Below are 15,357 nucleotides of genomic sequence, written 5' to 3' on the forward strand. Positions count from 1 at the left end.
TGAATCAGGTTATATATGGCAAAAAGATGGAATTTTCTTATATCCAAAGGACTGGGAAAATTTTTCAGTACCTAAGAAAGTTCAAGGCGTATTTGGCATAAAAATCAAATCACTGTAGAACTTCCTAGAGAATAATTAATATTCAAGTAACTATTTATATTGTGAAGTTAAAATGAAATAGCTTTATCTACAAAATAATATTCACTTCTAATTATGCAAATAAATGGGAACTCAAAGATATTTGTAGCTGCTTTTATTACTTCTGAAGAGTAATCTCACAATTTTAATTTATTCAAAAATTAAAATACCATGTAAATTGTTCCTCTTCCTCTAGCAAATGCAAAATCAATTTCAACCAAATATATGCAATATGGGTCCCTCTACACAAGTAAATCAAAATGTTTTTTGCATTCATGTAGCTATGCAAAGAGACTCCAGCATAATAAGGAGACATTTTCCCCACAACTGAGGGGGGAAAAAAGAGGCCTCTCAGTCTATGCACTTTCACAATTAGGCTAGCCAAAATCAGGTAGAAAGTACGTGAGTGTATGATAAAGTCTTACAGAGTAATAAATGAGAGAATCTTAAGCATGAGGAACATAGCCCTTTCCTAAAAACAAGAGCAAAGAATGTTTAGTACACCATAAAGGAGTGACTACATGCACTTTCTTCCAATATGCAATTAATCTGTAGAATGCAAAGAGAAGTAACATAAAGACCTACTTAGTTTATAGTAAAACATACAAAATCACATAAAAATTAGTGCTCTTATTAAAAGAAGGAGCTTGAATTTCCATTCCTTAGCACATAAGATAGTTTCTGGATATAGGAGAAATAGTAGCAAAACTTTGCAGAGACAGGTTAATTTTGTAGGCAGTGTTGACACAACAGTTCAGTTAGCTTGTCCTTAAACTTCTAAAGTGCCTCAAATTATCTGTATCTGTATGTACATGTCCTTAGTTTTCTTTAAACTGCAGCTCTGATCTTCCAGGAATATTGTACTAACATTCCAGACCAGGGCCTTGGAACTTCCCAGCATGTCATGTTGACATAAAAAGTAACAACCACTCAAGTTTTGAGTATGATCACCTTTTAATCATACTTTCTGCATGCAAAAAGCTAAAAGGTGGCTAGCTGGTAGCATCACATTTTTCATCCATAAACTCACCAAATTGTTCTCCATCACAGTATCTGCCCACTTGGAGAAGTAATTAATGAATTTCAGGGCCTGTTTTGCAGTACTCATTTTTTGAAAAAACAAAAACAAAAACAAAAAAACCCCATATGTATGGATTTTGAAATCTTCAAAAAGACATGTCAACAATTCATTCTTGTATTTAAAGTAGAAGGAAAGGGAATTATAAGCACTGGTGTATTACTTGCCATTTTCCTAAGCAGATCATTCTGAGTATTTTATTCTTCTCTGCAAAAATACTGCAGCACAGAAATGCTTTAAACTCCACCTTTAATTCAGATTTAGAACCCAGCTTTAACCATATCAGTCTTTGGGTATAGTTTCAAATTAACTTCTTAAATGCAACAAGGAATGGGTGTTCTTGTGCTCCCTCTTGCCCTTTCTCACCTCTCTTACCCACCACTCTGCTCCAGTGCTTATCTTAAACAGTCTCCAGGATCTCATCTGATCTCCTTGTAAACTGATGTAATCTATGCAAATTCGAACCCAGCAAATAAGTTTTGTTTATTCTGCTTTGGCTGATTGCTGAGATGAGTTGACTTACCTCAGGATCAGAAAAGTTCAGTCAGGTAGTGTGATTTCCAGAGCTGATATAAAGAAGGAATACTAAGAGAAAAAAGAGAGGAAACAAAGGAGAACTTGGAAATATGGGGAAGGAGTAAGATGTCCCTTGGCTGAGCAGTAAGGTAGCTTGGCAGCTTAGCCTGTTCTAAGAGTGGCTTCACAAGAAAGGACTTCATCTCATCTAATGGCTAACTGTCTTTAAAAGTGAGGAGGTCTTACTATTTCTCTAGTCACAGACTCCATACCCTTTCCTTGTGCCAAATCTGCTTTTCAACAGGCTTTGTGCTCACACCATGCAACTTTTTAAATGGTTGAAAAATGGACTTGACACAGGGAAGTAAATAAACAGCTTTTTGTGGACTAGGTATTTAAATTGGCTTTTTGAGGTATCAGACAATTGGCAGATCTGGTATGTGAGGAGAGACACAGGATGATGAGGCCAAGAATGTGGGAAGAGAGATGTGGGAGGAAGATGTCTTGTCTGAGCAGCCCTGAGCAGCTGGATTGGCTCAGCCACATTGTGTAACTTCATTCTGGCTGCAGCAGTGAATAATGGAGACAGCAAAAGGTGCCTTAGGAATAGGACAATTGCCCATTCCTTGCTTAGTGCATAGGCTGATTCAGGTACTTTGGTTTCCTCATTTTAAACCTCATAAATATTGTGTCTGCTTGAGTCAGCCAAATATATGAATGAAAGACACTAGACCAAATGGTCCAGTAGTGTAAGAGGAAAAGGTCAATATCGGGATTACAATCCATCAGAAAAAATGGTGATCAGTATTCAGAGAGATTGATGATTTGCCCTGCTCAACTTACTTGAGAAGATTTGCATAAATTACTCAAAAGGACCAGTGGCTGATAATAAAATGGCACGTGAGGGTCATGTTGACGAATGTGGAGCAATATACTCAGAAGAAAATCTAAATAAACTTTAAATTAACTGTCACATCTTGTAAATGTACTCTATTTGAAACAGTTCATGAAAAGACTTAGGTTAATGTTCTATACTCTTAAAAGCAAAACTAAACCAAAACAAACAAAAAGAGAGAGTTAACAATTAATGAGAAAGGAATGCAGAATGAATTGGAAAAGGTTGTTATGCCACTGTAAACTTTCACTCTGAGTCTACATTTTGAATAACAGAGGTAGCCCATCTGAAGGAGGATGTGGAGTACATGGCAGGAGGAGAGTCTTGACATACAGAATAGTTTCATATGTGAGGAGAAACTTAAGTAGCAAGATAAGACTCTTGGCTCAGAAGAAAGGCGAATATCTGATTAATTTGAAAGAGCTCAATGATAATCTACATGATGCAGAAAATAAACATGAAACAATTATTTCTCACAGTGTAAATATAAGGACCTGCTGAAAGAAACAATCATAAAGCAAAGTTAAAATAAATACACATAAAAAGATTTTACTTTTAAGTTAATGACTTGAAGATAGAGGTGCTATCTGACTACAAATAATGGCCATCTGACTGCAAATTTTTTGGAAGGAAAAAGGTAGGAATAGTTAAAAAGAGAGATTACGCAAAATCATGGATCTTATGATCAAGAGAAGTTAGAAAAATCACTGTATTCTGTGTCTTTATTGCCTCAGTCCAGCTGTATCTCAAACCTTTTTCTTTTCCCTTCATTTCCCTACATATCACTAGCTACTGGCATGGCCTAAAGTACAGTAAACTTCACAGTTTACTTTTGACTTGCAGACTGGATCCACATGAAGCATCACCTTGGCTGCTGTGCCCTCTTGTAGATGACTTCCATGTAAGGATTTTCCTGTGCTTTAATAAAACAGTGAGCATAACAGTCAGCTTGGTTCCCTGTAAGCAGGTTTTTATTCATTGTTGTAGATACAGAACTAGTTTTTTATATTCTTCAAGCCCCAAGTACTCCTAAGAATAGTAAAGAGAGCACCTCCAGATATGGAGTCAAGTTGCCTGCACAATCATAGTAGGCCCATTCTTTATCCAGCCCCAAATCTCTTTCTTTGTTTTTAAAGGTGCTGGAACAATGCTCTGTGACTGGATTTATCATTTTTCCATTTCCAAAACTCTCCTCCCTTATGTATTCCTACTCTTTCTGTAATGGTGCAAATTTTTGTCAGTTAGTTACTAGAAGAGTCTGCAATAAAAAGCTGAAGGAAATTAAGTGAGCAGAGCATCCTTCTGTCTGTGTTGGAGTTTGTTAAATATAATGGTCCAAATAAGCTTTCAGATCTCCACATCTTTGAATCCCTGATTACCTGATGCTGGGAGTAAAAAGCCTACCTGATATTTGCCTTGCTTTTGCACTCTTTAAACATGTGCTATGCCCACCTATTAGAGACAGGACACAATGCCAGCAAGGTACTTGAGATAATCTCCTAGAGCAACTTTTCTGTTAATGATTGGATGTAATGTGAAAATTAACATGAAAATTAATTCTCCTTTTGTCCTTTCTCTAATTCTCCAGCAGATCCTTTTTCCTGATGGTAAATTTGATAAAAATATGCTAAGAGACATCAACCAAATTCTCATCTCCTACAGATTTGCACATTTATCTTGGAAACAGCAGTCACGGTTAAATTATTTACCTAAGACTCGGTTTTATTTTGTTGGTTTGTTTTTTTTTTAATCCTCCTGTGATTATATATTGTACTATTACTTGTTGTAATAGTTTTTGCAGCATGTTGCAATAGTATTTTGTGGCTGTATTCTTTGGTGTTAAGAGCTTGACTTGTGGTATCTAAGTCAAAGAGAGCAGTTTAGATGAACTTCTGTGTCCCAAGCTGCCATACCTGGGTCAGCAATTCTTGGTGTAGAGGATTTATCACCAAACCTAAAACTGATCTGAGTACACTTCCAACAGCCTTAGCTCAAGCTGCATCCATTGAAAAGGACACATTGAAAACATACTGGCTACATCAAAGAAACTTTCTATGACTGGAAAGTTTTAGAAGTCAAAGATACACAAAGAAAATATTTTTCCATTTTTCAGATTTGTGACAAAAATACTTTCCTGGTAGAGTTCTGAATATCTTTAATAAAGCTTTTTCTATATAAAAAATATTTTTATTTCAAAAGATGTAATCTAAATTTGAAAAATGTGCAATAACCTACTAAAAAAAAAACCACTTATGCTACCTACATCCAAAGATAATCAATGTGAGTTCTTGCAGCATTAGAGGAAATATGATCACTGGGTATTTGTAGATAAGCAAGCTTTAAGAAGGACTAGAACACCCTATCCACCAGACAACCTCCAAGATAAGGAGCCTTCATACTCCAAGTATAGAATTTAGTTCTCTTCTTGAAAGATATATTTTTAAATTGCTTCTTATCATTGTCACTGGAATTAAAGATAAACTGTCAATACACTCAGGGTCAGATATAATTCCTCAAATACACACATATACAGAGGAAACATTTTTCTTGTGGCTTCGTTGCGGAAGCTTTTGCTCAATTGAGCTGGATCCGTTGATTTATTATTTAACTTTGGGTCATTATTTAATCTTTCACAAGAGGAACTAATTTTTAGGTAATTTAAGTAGACATTACAGTATTTAGAGGAACTGACCTTTTCAATTGAAAATTATTTTCAGAAAGAAACAAGCCTGAGTGTGCTCATCTGTTAAAAGAGAAAATCTTTTAGAGACAAACATCTGAAACAAATGTCCCCTGGAGGTGTACACTATTCCAGTCACTACAGAGGGAGTACTCATGTTCTTATTTAATACCAGTCCCTGGGATCCTGTCAGTACCTGCACCCATTAAGCCTATCACTTTGCAACTTTACACCAAAATCCTTGATATTGTTTTCCTGTGTAAGCTTCCAGCATGCCTGTTCTCGTCTTCCTGCACAGAGAGACAGACATCTCCACATGTCGTCTCTCAAATGGGCCAGGCACACATTAAAACATGAGCCCTCTTCCTTTGATAGATTCCAGCCATGCATGGAAAATACTCAAACCCTGCTTAAATGGTAGAATTAATCCATCCCTCCAGCCTGGTTTTCAGACGAACAGAAACAAATTTTTGTACTCCACTTATCTTTTCTCTTCTAGGAAAGTGTGGAAACATCACTGAAAATTCCTCAGTGGCAAAATGCTGCTATTTCCTAATCTCATAGTGGTATAATAACAGATCATTAATTACTTTTAAAGGTGATAAGGGCATAATGAAGGAATCTTCTAATACACAACATATGATAAATTCTAGGTATTGACTGACAACTGATAAATTGTCTCCAGGTATTACATCATGTGCAGATTCCTGGTTTTAGGATTTTATATATCATTTTATATATAATTTTTGAGCATCTTTGTCTATTTCAAGTACAATGATACAATCAAATCTGAGTCCTTCAGAAATATGCTCTTTCACAGATTTAACTTTAGTTCCATTAAGAAATGAAAGTTTTAGGTGGATTTCAAATGCCTGAATGTTTCCGACACAGATGCAACAGATGACATTTCAGAACAACTAGAATCAGAAATATTTTCAAAGGGCAGAAAACTATGTGGGCTGCATGTTTGCATCTGACAGACCAACACAAAGCAGGAGAATGAGACAGTTTACACAGCAGAGGTATTCATGCCAAGACATATGTCTTCTGAAGACATTCTCCTGTGTTGAACTGGGGTATAATGCCTTGCAGTGAAGGATACTTGCTCCTGTGAAACTCTTCTGCGCCTCTTGGTCAAGTACATGTTTTTTCACCACTAAAGTGTTAAATATTACTTCAGCAAGATTATTCCTTGAGGCCTAGGCACCTAAACTCTGGAGAATAAAAGGAATGTACTCCACTGTTTTCTTCTCTGTTCTGCTAGCTGATGGTATCCTAATTTCTGAAGCAGTGCAAAGGAAGCAGAGTTATTTAGTTAAAAGCATAAAGACTTTTGACTTAAGATTGACTCAGTCCAAATGCACAAAGTTGTTTAGATAATTAACTCCCACTGATTTTAATATTTAAGCCTAGCCTCCCCTGTGCTAAAAGATGCAGCACTGGATGGAAGCCAGGCAGTTCCTGACTGTGACTGTGGTTTATTGTGCAGGCTTGTGTGATGGCTTCAAGGCCTTACTCCAAAAGGACCTAGTTGGTTGGAAACATAAACCTATGATCAGGACTACTATAAAATCAACTATATAATCACAAAGATTATGATCTGGAAAGAAACTGCTGCTATTGGATTTTATATGCAAAAGGACATATTCTGCATTGCAAATATGGATGATAGCTGGCAGTAATGTGTTGTGGAAGGGGGAAATGGAATGGTTGCTGTGCATGACAGAGAAATGTACTATTCTCTTCTTGCCTCAATTGCTGTTAGAAACACACACAGTCTCACCCTGGTACCAGGGCAGTAGGCTGTCTTGGGATGATGCAGGTGTCTGCACACTGTAAGAATTTCAAAACACAACTGTCCTATCACACAAAAAGATAGTGAGCAGGATCGCCCAGCACAGGCTATCAGATGAAATCACTATTATATCAAAACCAGATGTTATAAAAAAATGTGTAAATAATTCCCTATCTCTAGGTGTGATGGTGTTGGCTGGCATAGGGTTAATTTTCTTCATAGAAAGAACTTTCTTCACAGGCTGGTAAGGGACTGTTTTGGATTTGTGTTGAACACAGGGTGAATAATATAGATGTGTTGTTAGTGCTGAGCAGGGCTTACACAGAACCAAGGATTTTTCTGCTTTCTGTACTGCCATGTTAGGGAGGAAGCTGGGGGTGCATGGGAGTCTGAGAGGAGACACAGACAGAACAGATGACCCCAATTAACCAAAGGGTTATTCCAGACCATATATTAAGGTATATAAAGTAGGGGAAGGAGGGGGAAATTTTGAGTGAAGGCCTTTTTTTCCTCAAGTTATGTGTGATGGGGCCCTGCTCTCCTGGGAATGGCTGAACACCTGCCTGCCCATGGGAAGCAGTGAATTAATTTCTTGTTTTGCTTTGCTTGCATGTGTGGCTTTTGCTTTCCCTATTAAGCTGCCTTTATCTTAATCTATGAGTTTCCTAGCATTTTCCCTTTTGATTCTCTCCCTGGTCCTAATGGTAGGGGAGTGAGTGAGGGGCTGAATGGGGCTTGGCTGCTGGCTGTGCTTAAACCATGACGCCAGGTTCCTGAGAAACCTTGTTGAATAGTAAACTCTGTCAGTGTTGTCCTGTACTTAGCACATCTCAAGTGTGTTTAGTTTTCGGGCCCTCACTACCAAAAGACATTGAGGTGCTGCAGCATACTGAGAGAAGGGCAACAAAGCTGATGAAGGGTCTAGAACACAAATGTTATGAGAAGCAACTGAGGGAGCTGGGTCTGTTTAGCCTTGAGAAAATAAGACTCATTGCTCTCTACAACCACCTGAAAGGAAGTTGTAGCCAGGTGAGTGTCAGTCTCTTGTCTCAGGTAGCAAGTATCAGGATGAAAGAAAACAGCCTCAAGTTGTGCCATGGAAGATATAGGCTAGATATTAGCAAAAATTTCTTCATGGAAAGGATTCTCAACCATTGAAACATGTTGCCCAGAGAAGTGATGGGGTCACTGTCCCAGGGGGTATTTAAAAGGTGTGTGGCTATGGGACATGGCTTAGTGACTAACATAGCAGTTCTAGGCTGATGGTTGGACTTGATAATGTCTTGACTTGATGACTTGAAGATATTCTAACCTAAAAGTTCCAGGATTCTAGTAAGAGTTGAATCTCTGAAGTGAGGCATTGCTCTGTGATGTATAGCCCCCTTCTGAAGCTTTAGACTGTAGGGAGTTACTGCTGTTTGATGGACCTGTGTAAACCTGCCAGAGGCAATACACCATATCTGCTAATTTTTTTTTAACTCCTTCACACCTTCTAAATCCCTTTAGGTATGATGAGGTGGTCTCTAACATTAGTTTTTCTGCATCAAAGCCTCAGCTGGCTATTCACACAGCAAAGGGGTAAATAAACCTTTTTCTTTTTGTGATATTCACTGAAATAGGGTCAGAGATGTTCACTTCCCATATTTTACCTTACTCCTAAAGTTATAGCCCTATGGAGAGAGACCACTGTAGGTACATGAATACAAAGGTACCATTTACTTGTTAGCTGTAACAGTCAATGTCAAGCTGTCTCATCAGTTACCATGAATACAGCTGGACCACTTGTTCATCCAAGGGAGACTGGTGACAATGAGGAGAAAAGCTGGAAGAAACTGAAGTTTGTGTCTGCACTAAGTATTTATTCCTGATTTTGAAAAATTTTAGTTTTACCTAAATCAACAACATGACATGCTACAGTGTACCTTCAGGTCAGTATAATGTTTTTCAAACCTGCTTGTAATCTTTGACTGCTGAATATTTTGAGCTGAAGCCCAAAGTATTCCGTAAGTATCTCAACAAAAATTAAGAGCTAGTATTCAGGCTTCACTGTTTAAATCACCAATCCATGTTCACTTTGGTGTGGGTACATGAAATTTACAGATACAGACAAGCTTGAGTTTTAGCATTTGAGTCATGCTGCTCATCTTCTTAAAATTAGGCATGTATAAAGGTGTTTTCAGGATTGGGGCTACATCATCGAGTGATTAGAAAAGAGTCCCCTCTGGGTGTCAATTAAACATGGCTCCAGCAGCACAAATCAATGCACGAGGATAGTGATTTGAAGCTGAGATCATGTCTACAGCACAAGGCATGGCTGACATCAGCGTGTTAATCTGGGGTGTGAGCGCTCTGTGCTCGCTGAATCCCTTTGTTTACCTGCAGTTACAACAGTGTAACTGTTCTCTTGCCAGTATAACATATTTCTGCTGGGAGGGGGGCAGGGAGAGAGAGGGAGAGAGGAGTGAGTGCACCAAGGCTTGATGCCATTATGATCTGGATGGTGATCATAGATGTGGAACTACTGTCAGGACATATACCCAGGAGCATGCACTGCTCTGGATGGCTTTGATAAGGGATAAACACTGCAGCTCTTCAGCATTGTCTGTGATAACACTACAATCTAGGATGCTGTAGGCTGCCACAGATGACAAACTTTTCTTTCTAGAGGAGTGTATATTTATAAGCTGCATTCTAGTTTAGACATGGATATAGTTAATTCATGTTTATGAAGCACTGAAATGGAAAGGTGTTATGCAAATGCAAAATATTCTTCAGATGCAAAGCCTCTTTTTATTTGTCAGAAAGGGTGCTTTCTTTATTTGTCAGTGATGTTTTTGCTTATGTTGTAAATGATTGGTTGCCTGTGTTTGCTGTTGTAACTTGTATTCTTATTACCACTTTGTTTGTCTTTATTGGCATGTCTGCTTTTCAATCTCCAAGGAATTTCTTAAATACTATGCATGCAAATTTCAGTTCACAGATGTGCAAATTACATAAATGCTTTCCATCCCTCTTAGGCAGAAAAGCTGGAAGTTGCAGAAGTGGTATATACTTGGTATGTGCGTGCTGGCACAGTCCTGAAATCCATATTTTGTTTCTGACTATCACTCCTAAATCCAGAACAATTACATTTAATGATTTATAAATTATTTACTCATAAATGGTCAAGCAAAAAACCTTGCATATTAAGAATTAATTTAAACTGGTGCTTTGGCCCTGCTTAATAAAATTTTCTGAAGAAGAAAATTAACTAACTAAAAAGGGAAAAAAAAACACTTCTAAGCGATTCTTTGTATTTTCTTATGTTGCAGTGGAAGAACAGTGGAAGGATGTCTGTGACTCTTTGAGGCTACCTTTATTTAAAAAAAAAAAGAAAATAAAAAGAATAAAAAAGAGAATAAAAAGGAAAGGCTACTGGTTGTTTGGAAATCTTAAGGAGTTCTGGGGAAGAACTCTTGTCTGATCAAGCTGAAGGTCTCAGCATAATCTCAGTGATTTATGGTACTAATAATATATTGCCTCTTTACTGTGCACAGAGAAAATACTCCTCAGTATTTTTAATTCAAAAATCTCTTAATGGCTGTGTGATTTTTAAATAACTAGTTAAAATAAATTCTCTTTTGGGTACAAGGGAAAGGTATAATTCTTTGAGAAATTTGTGAAGGAGACAGGAGAGATTATTTCAAAAGTTTCAGAGTATGGAGTCCGATTCCTATTTATATGGCATAATTGAACCAGTGTAATATAACAGTGCATACTTATGTCTTTGGTTACCATGTTCCACGGAATGCTGAAGAATAACTGCTGACAAAAACTGAATATCATGGGAAAAAGAGAGTCAACCGTCTGAAATCAATTTCATTTTGCTCTTTTAGGAATTGTCAGTAGTCATTATTATCAGTCCAACAGTAACAGTATTAAGACAATAATTTTGCAGTTTTTAACTATTGCATCAATTTAACACAAAATTTCAAAGCATGATCAGTCTGATGAACAGTGGATTACATGAATATTCAATACTCAACAAAGTTATATCAGGCTTTTCACCCATGTCTCTTGTATATATTATATCCTCAAACCTAAATTAAAATATTCATAGCTCACTGGAGAGAAATGAAAAATTGATTAACTTAGGTATTTGGGGAAAATGTGTAATCAGGGAAATGAGAAAGATTCAGTCTAGCCTGGGAATGAATCGCTGAGAAGTGAGAGCAAGGAGGAGGTGCCCGAAGCATAACTCCCATGACACACTGTGGTGGCACTTCTAACTGCACTGTTTGCTTTCTCATATAAAAGAATTTTAGTAAAAGGGGAAAAAATTAAAAGGAAATGGAAATTAGGAGTGGGAGTGAAGATTGTTTTCTTATGGCCTTTTTTTATCCAAACTGTCTTCTATTAAACAATTTCCAAATAGGTATAGATATGTGTGTGTGTATGTCCTAAAATTTTGTATTTTCAGTTGTTTTAACTGTTGGTGTGTTGATGCATACACATTGTGTTTACTTTATAATAATGTAAATATAGAATCTATTTTTTCATGAGAAGGGTTAAGAGAATCCCAAAGTTCTGGGAATGTAACAGCTGTGCTTTAATTGAAAAAAAAAAAAGATAAATGATATTTCAGATTATTTTGTTGAAATGATACTTTTAAGCTTTTTGTGATTTGAGTACCCTGGGGTACTGAGATGGTATTGCCGTTTGAAACTCCAAAGAATCTAAAAAAGCTCTGCCATGCAGGTATACCTCATATGGAGAAGCTACACAGTGTGCCATTTTCACAATTTTAGACCCCAGAACTTGAAAACACAAAGGATGAGCTCATTTGACATCCAGGAAGTTTCTACAGATTTGTGGCTCCTTAAAATGTGGCAGAAATTTGCTGCATATTAAGAAATTATTCTGATTCAGATGTGGTTGTTTATTTTCTTGTTTTTTTTTTTCTGTATCAGTAAGCTCTTTGGTACTACTCAGTCAACTTCTCAAGGTTTCCTTAAAGTGCACAACATAATAAATCTAAAAAATTGAGTTGTAGAATGACTAAAGGAGATTAGCTTTGAAGTAAAGAAGTTGCACAATGTTTTACTTAGTAAAAATGGTCTAATGTATAAAGCACCATCTGCCTTTTACTTTGGAATTATTTTCTGATATTCTTTGCAGCAGAGGTGGTCTCCAGGATTTTCAACAGTTGAATCACCATCAAGTTTTGAGCATTACTTTGCTGTCCAAACACAATAAATACCCTTGACTTATATTTAAGCTCAGAAAAAGAGATGCTGAGAATTCACAATGCCTGGGAAATTCTACTGCAGTGTCTGATTACATTAATGAAATAAATGTTCTTTGAATACCCTTGCCTGTATGTCCTGTTGCTTTGCTTGAGCTTGTCCCTTGACCTGACATGATAGAAATTAATTTGAGTCATCAGTTTTCTGCCCAGAATGTTAACCTAAACTGCTGATGGCCAAAATATTGTAGGGACAAAGCAGGTTAATCACCACAACTAAAATCAGCTTTAAGATTTTGAGTATCTTATAGCCAGTTTGCTATATGAAACATTTTCTAGATGACCACCCCCAGCATGGTTCTCCTTGGAGTTTTCTCATATAACTACTGCTAGGTTTAGCTAAAAAAAAAAAAAAAAAAAAAAAAAAAAAAAAAAAAAAAAAGACCTAAATATATTTAATAGCAAGATTGAACATCTTGAATTTTCTTCCATTCATTCTGTGTTTATTTCTATTCCAAAGATATAAGACTGGTAACTGCAATATTGAGAGTTCCTTCTACTGCAGGAACATTAGCAGAATGGTACTCTCCTTCTGTTTGGTGATTACAGCTTTTGTGTTTGGTGTTATCCATATGCTACGATGGTAATTTTATGACAAAGTAAATAGAGGTTTATGTATCTGTTCTTCCGTGAATCTGCCATTTACCTGATTGTTTCATTATCTCCAGTTCCTCACAGTTGTGAGTTGACCTGATTTATAGGCCTGGACAGGCTGTCTAAATCACATGCTGAGAGCAAGTAAAGATAAACTGAGCTTCCGAAATTGACTGACACTAATGACTAGTTATAAATATTTTCTTTAGCTAAGAATATTTAAAAATAAAAGAGAGAGAGAGATCTGCAAAGAGGTTGGCTTTTTTCCTTATAACAACTTCTGTTCTTCATCAGGAGAAATGTGATATGAAGATGACTTGAAGTTGAGGTAATTTAGGAAATTAACTGTTGAAAGGGTTAAAATTCCTATTATACAATTCTTCGTGAGGCAGTATAAAGTACAGATGCATGAAAGAGGTAGAAAAAGTAAGTAAAGGAGTATCTGAGAAATAGATGACAGCTGAGTTCAACTGAAAAAAAAATATAATTGTCCAAGCTCAGTTGAGCCTGATCCAGGGAACTTGAAGATTATACATCAGGAACATAAAACATGGTAAGAAAGTGTCAAAGCACGACAGAAAGCAAAGAAGATTTTCAATACTGAAGTTTCTGCCTTGTCAGTTTCTAAGAAAAAGAAAATTGAAACAGACCAATGGCAAAAAAATATGGTTCAACATACCATATATTTGACCCTTTCAAATCACTAGCAAATATTACCTCTGGGAAAAAAAAAAAAAAAAAAAAAAAGAAAAAGACAGCAATAATTAGGCAATGACATATTTTAATGGCAGGAAAAATGGCAATTAGTCTCTTCCTGAGGAAAAAAAAAAAATTCCTTTAAATTCCAGTTACATAAGAACATGGGTAATTAAACTATTGAAGAACTCTGTGACAGAAAGTGGGCACTAGAAAATATCTATGAAATATGATTCTCATTCATAGAGCTTTCTGAACTATTGAACACCCACAGAGCGAAATTAGCTGCAGATTGGTCTTTCTATATCATAGAAATAATAGAAAATAGGACTAGAGGGAAGTGTGAGTGTCTACCTCATCTAACCTGGGTTCTCAGGCATATGAATGACAGCTGAAACTTTCTGGTAGACTAGCACACCACATAAAATGTGATGTGTTTCGGGGATTTGAGGGTTTTGTTTATTTTTATTTTCTCTCTCAGTAGTACAGAAGGATGCGTTTCCAACTGTATGCAAAAAATCATGCTCTTAAAACATCTAATACCACTGCAGTGCACTATATTTCATGTCTGTGTTTATTTATTTCAGCATAAACCAAAGAAACATTTGAATTTAAAGTCTTTTGTGCTGCAAAAGTTGTTTCAGGGAAGAAAGAATTCAGTTAATCAAACTTTTTTCACCAGGTGTTCACTGTGGCAGGATTTCGAAAATTTTACAAGTTTCTGTGACACCTATTAAGTTGCAGAGGGTATGGGAGGAAAACAACACCCATTTCTGCTCTTAGCATTTTAGAGGAACATTTCTGCGGTGAAGGGAACATCCATGACAGAAGAATCTACTGGCAGCGTGTGTTCCTGCTACGTGTGACACGTGTATCTGTCCTTAAATGTATTCAGAGAGACAGAAATGTTCTGCATTGTATCTGTTTCCGTATTCAACATATGGAGCATTCGTCTGTATCTGAGAAGCGAAAAACAACAACAACAAAAAAAAAAAACTCACTGCAAAAGCAGTAGCGCGATGGAGGCTGACGCCAGTCTTCAGCTTTACGTTTTTATACTCACACGTTGGAGGTCACCCTGCCCTCCTCACCTTTGGGTCATTTTTCTGGGCTTTGCGGCTCAGGAGCTGTGAGAGCTGGGAGGCGGAAAGAGCGCCCGGAGCAGAGACGGGCAGCCGCGGAGGGCAGGGCATGCGGGGCAGGGACGGGCTCCGGGCAGCCGCGGAGGGCAGGGCATGCGGGGCAGGGACGGGCTCCGGGCAGCCGCGGAGGGCAGGGCATGCGGGGCAGGGACGGGCTCCGGGCAGCCGCGGAGGGCAGGGCATGCGGGGCAGAGCGCGTCCGTCCCGCCGCCGCCCTGCCTCCGCCTGAGGTCCCGCTGTGTCCTGCTCCCTTCCGACCTCGGGGTGCTGGCACGGAGCCTGGGCCGTGCTAGTCGTTGAGGAAGGATACCTAGTGGGAAAATCAAAGGGAAAAGTGCATCCTGAGAGAAATGTCTCTGAGGAACGCTCGCTTTTTTGAAACCGCAGCGGGTGGCTGTGTCAAGCTCTCTTCAGAAGTAATAGGGAGGCTCTAGCGTGGTCGGTCTCAAATGTTTTGCGCATCTATGAAGCACTCTATCAAGTGGCTTTTCCCGTTATCTTCCTCCATCTCTCACACATTCAGATTCTATCTCTTCCCT

The 15,357-nt window shown here is 37.7% G+C and overlaps 1 long non-coding RNA gene across 1 annotated transcript in view; it reads left to right on the forward strand.

Annotated features, from left to right (window-relative positions):
* Nucleotides 1-14,616, forward strand: part of LOC144246275 (uncharacterized) — a 167,625-nt gene extending 153,009 nt beyond the window's left edge. Inside the window, exon 2 of the long non-coding RNA XR_013339952.1 lies at nucleotides 14,468-14,616. This is a non-coding gene — a long non-coding RNA (uncharacterized LOC144246275). The remainder of the gene's footprint in view (nucleotides 1-14,467) is intronic.
* Nucleotides 14,617-15,357: the final 741 nt, after the last annotated feature.

The sequence above is a fragment of the Lonchura striata genome, chromosome 5 (genome assembly GCF_046129695.1).
Source record: "Lonchura striata isolate bLonStr1 chromosome 5, bLonStr1.mat, whole genome shotgun sequence".
Taxonomy (NCBI): Eukaryota; Metazoa; Chordata; class Aves; order Passeriformes; family Estrildidae; genus Lonchura; species Lonchura striata.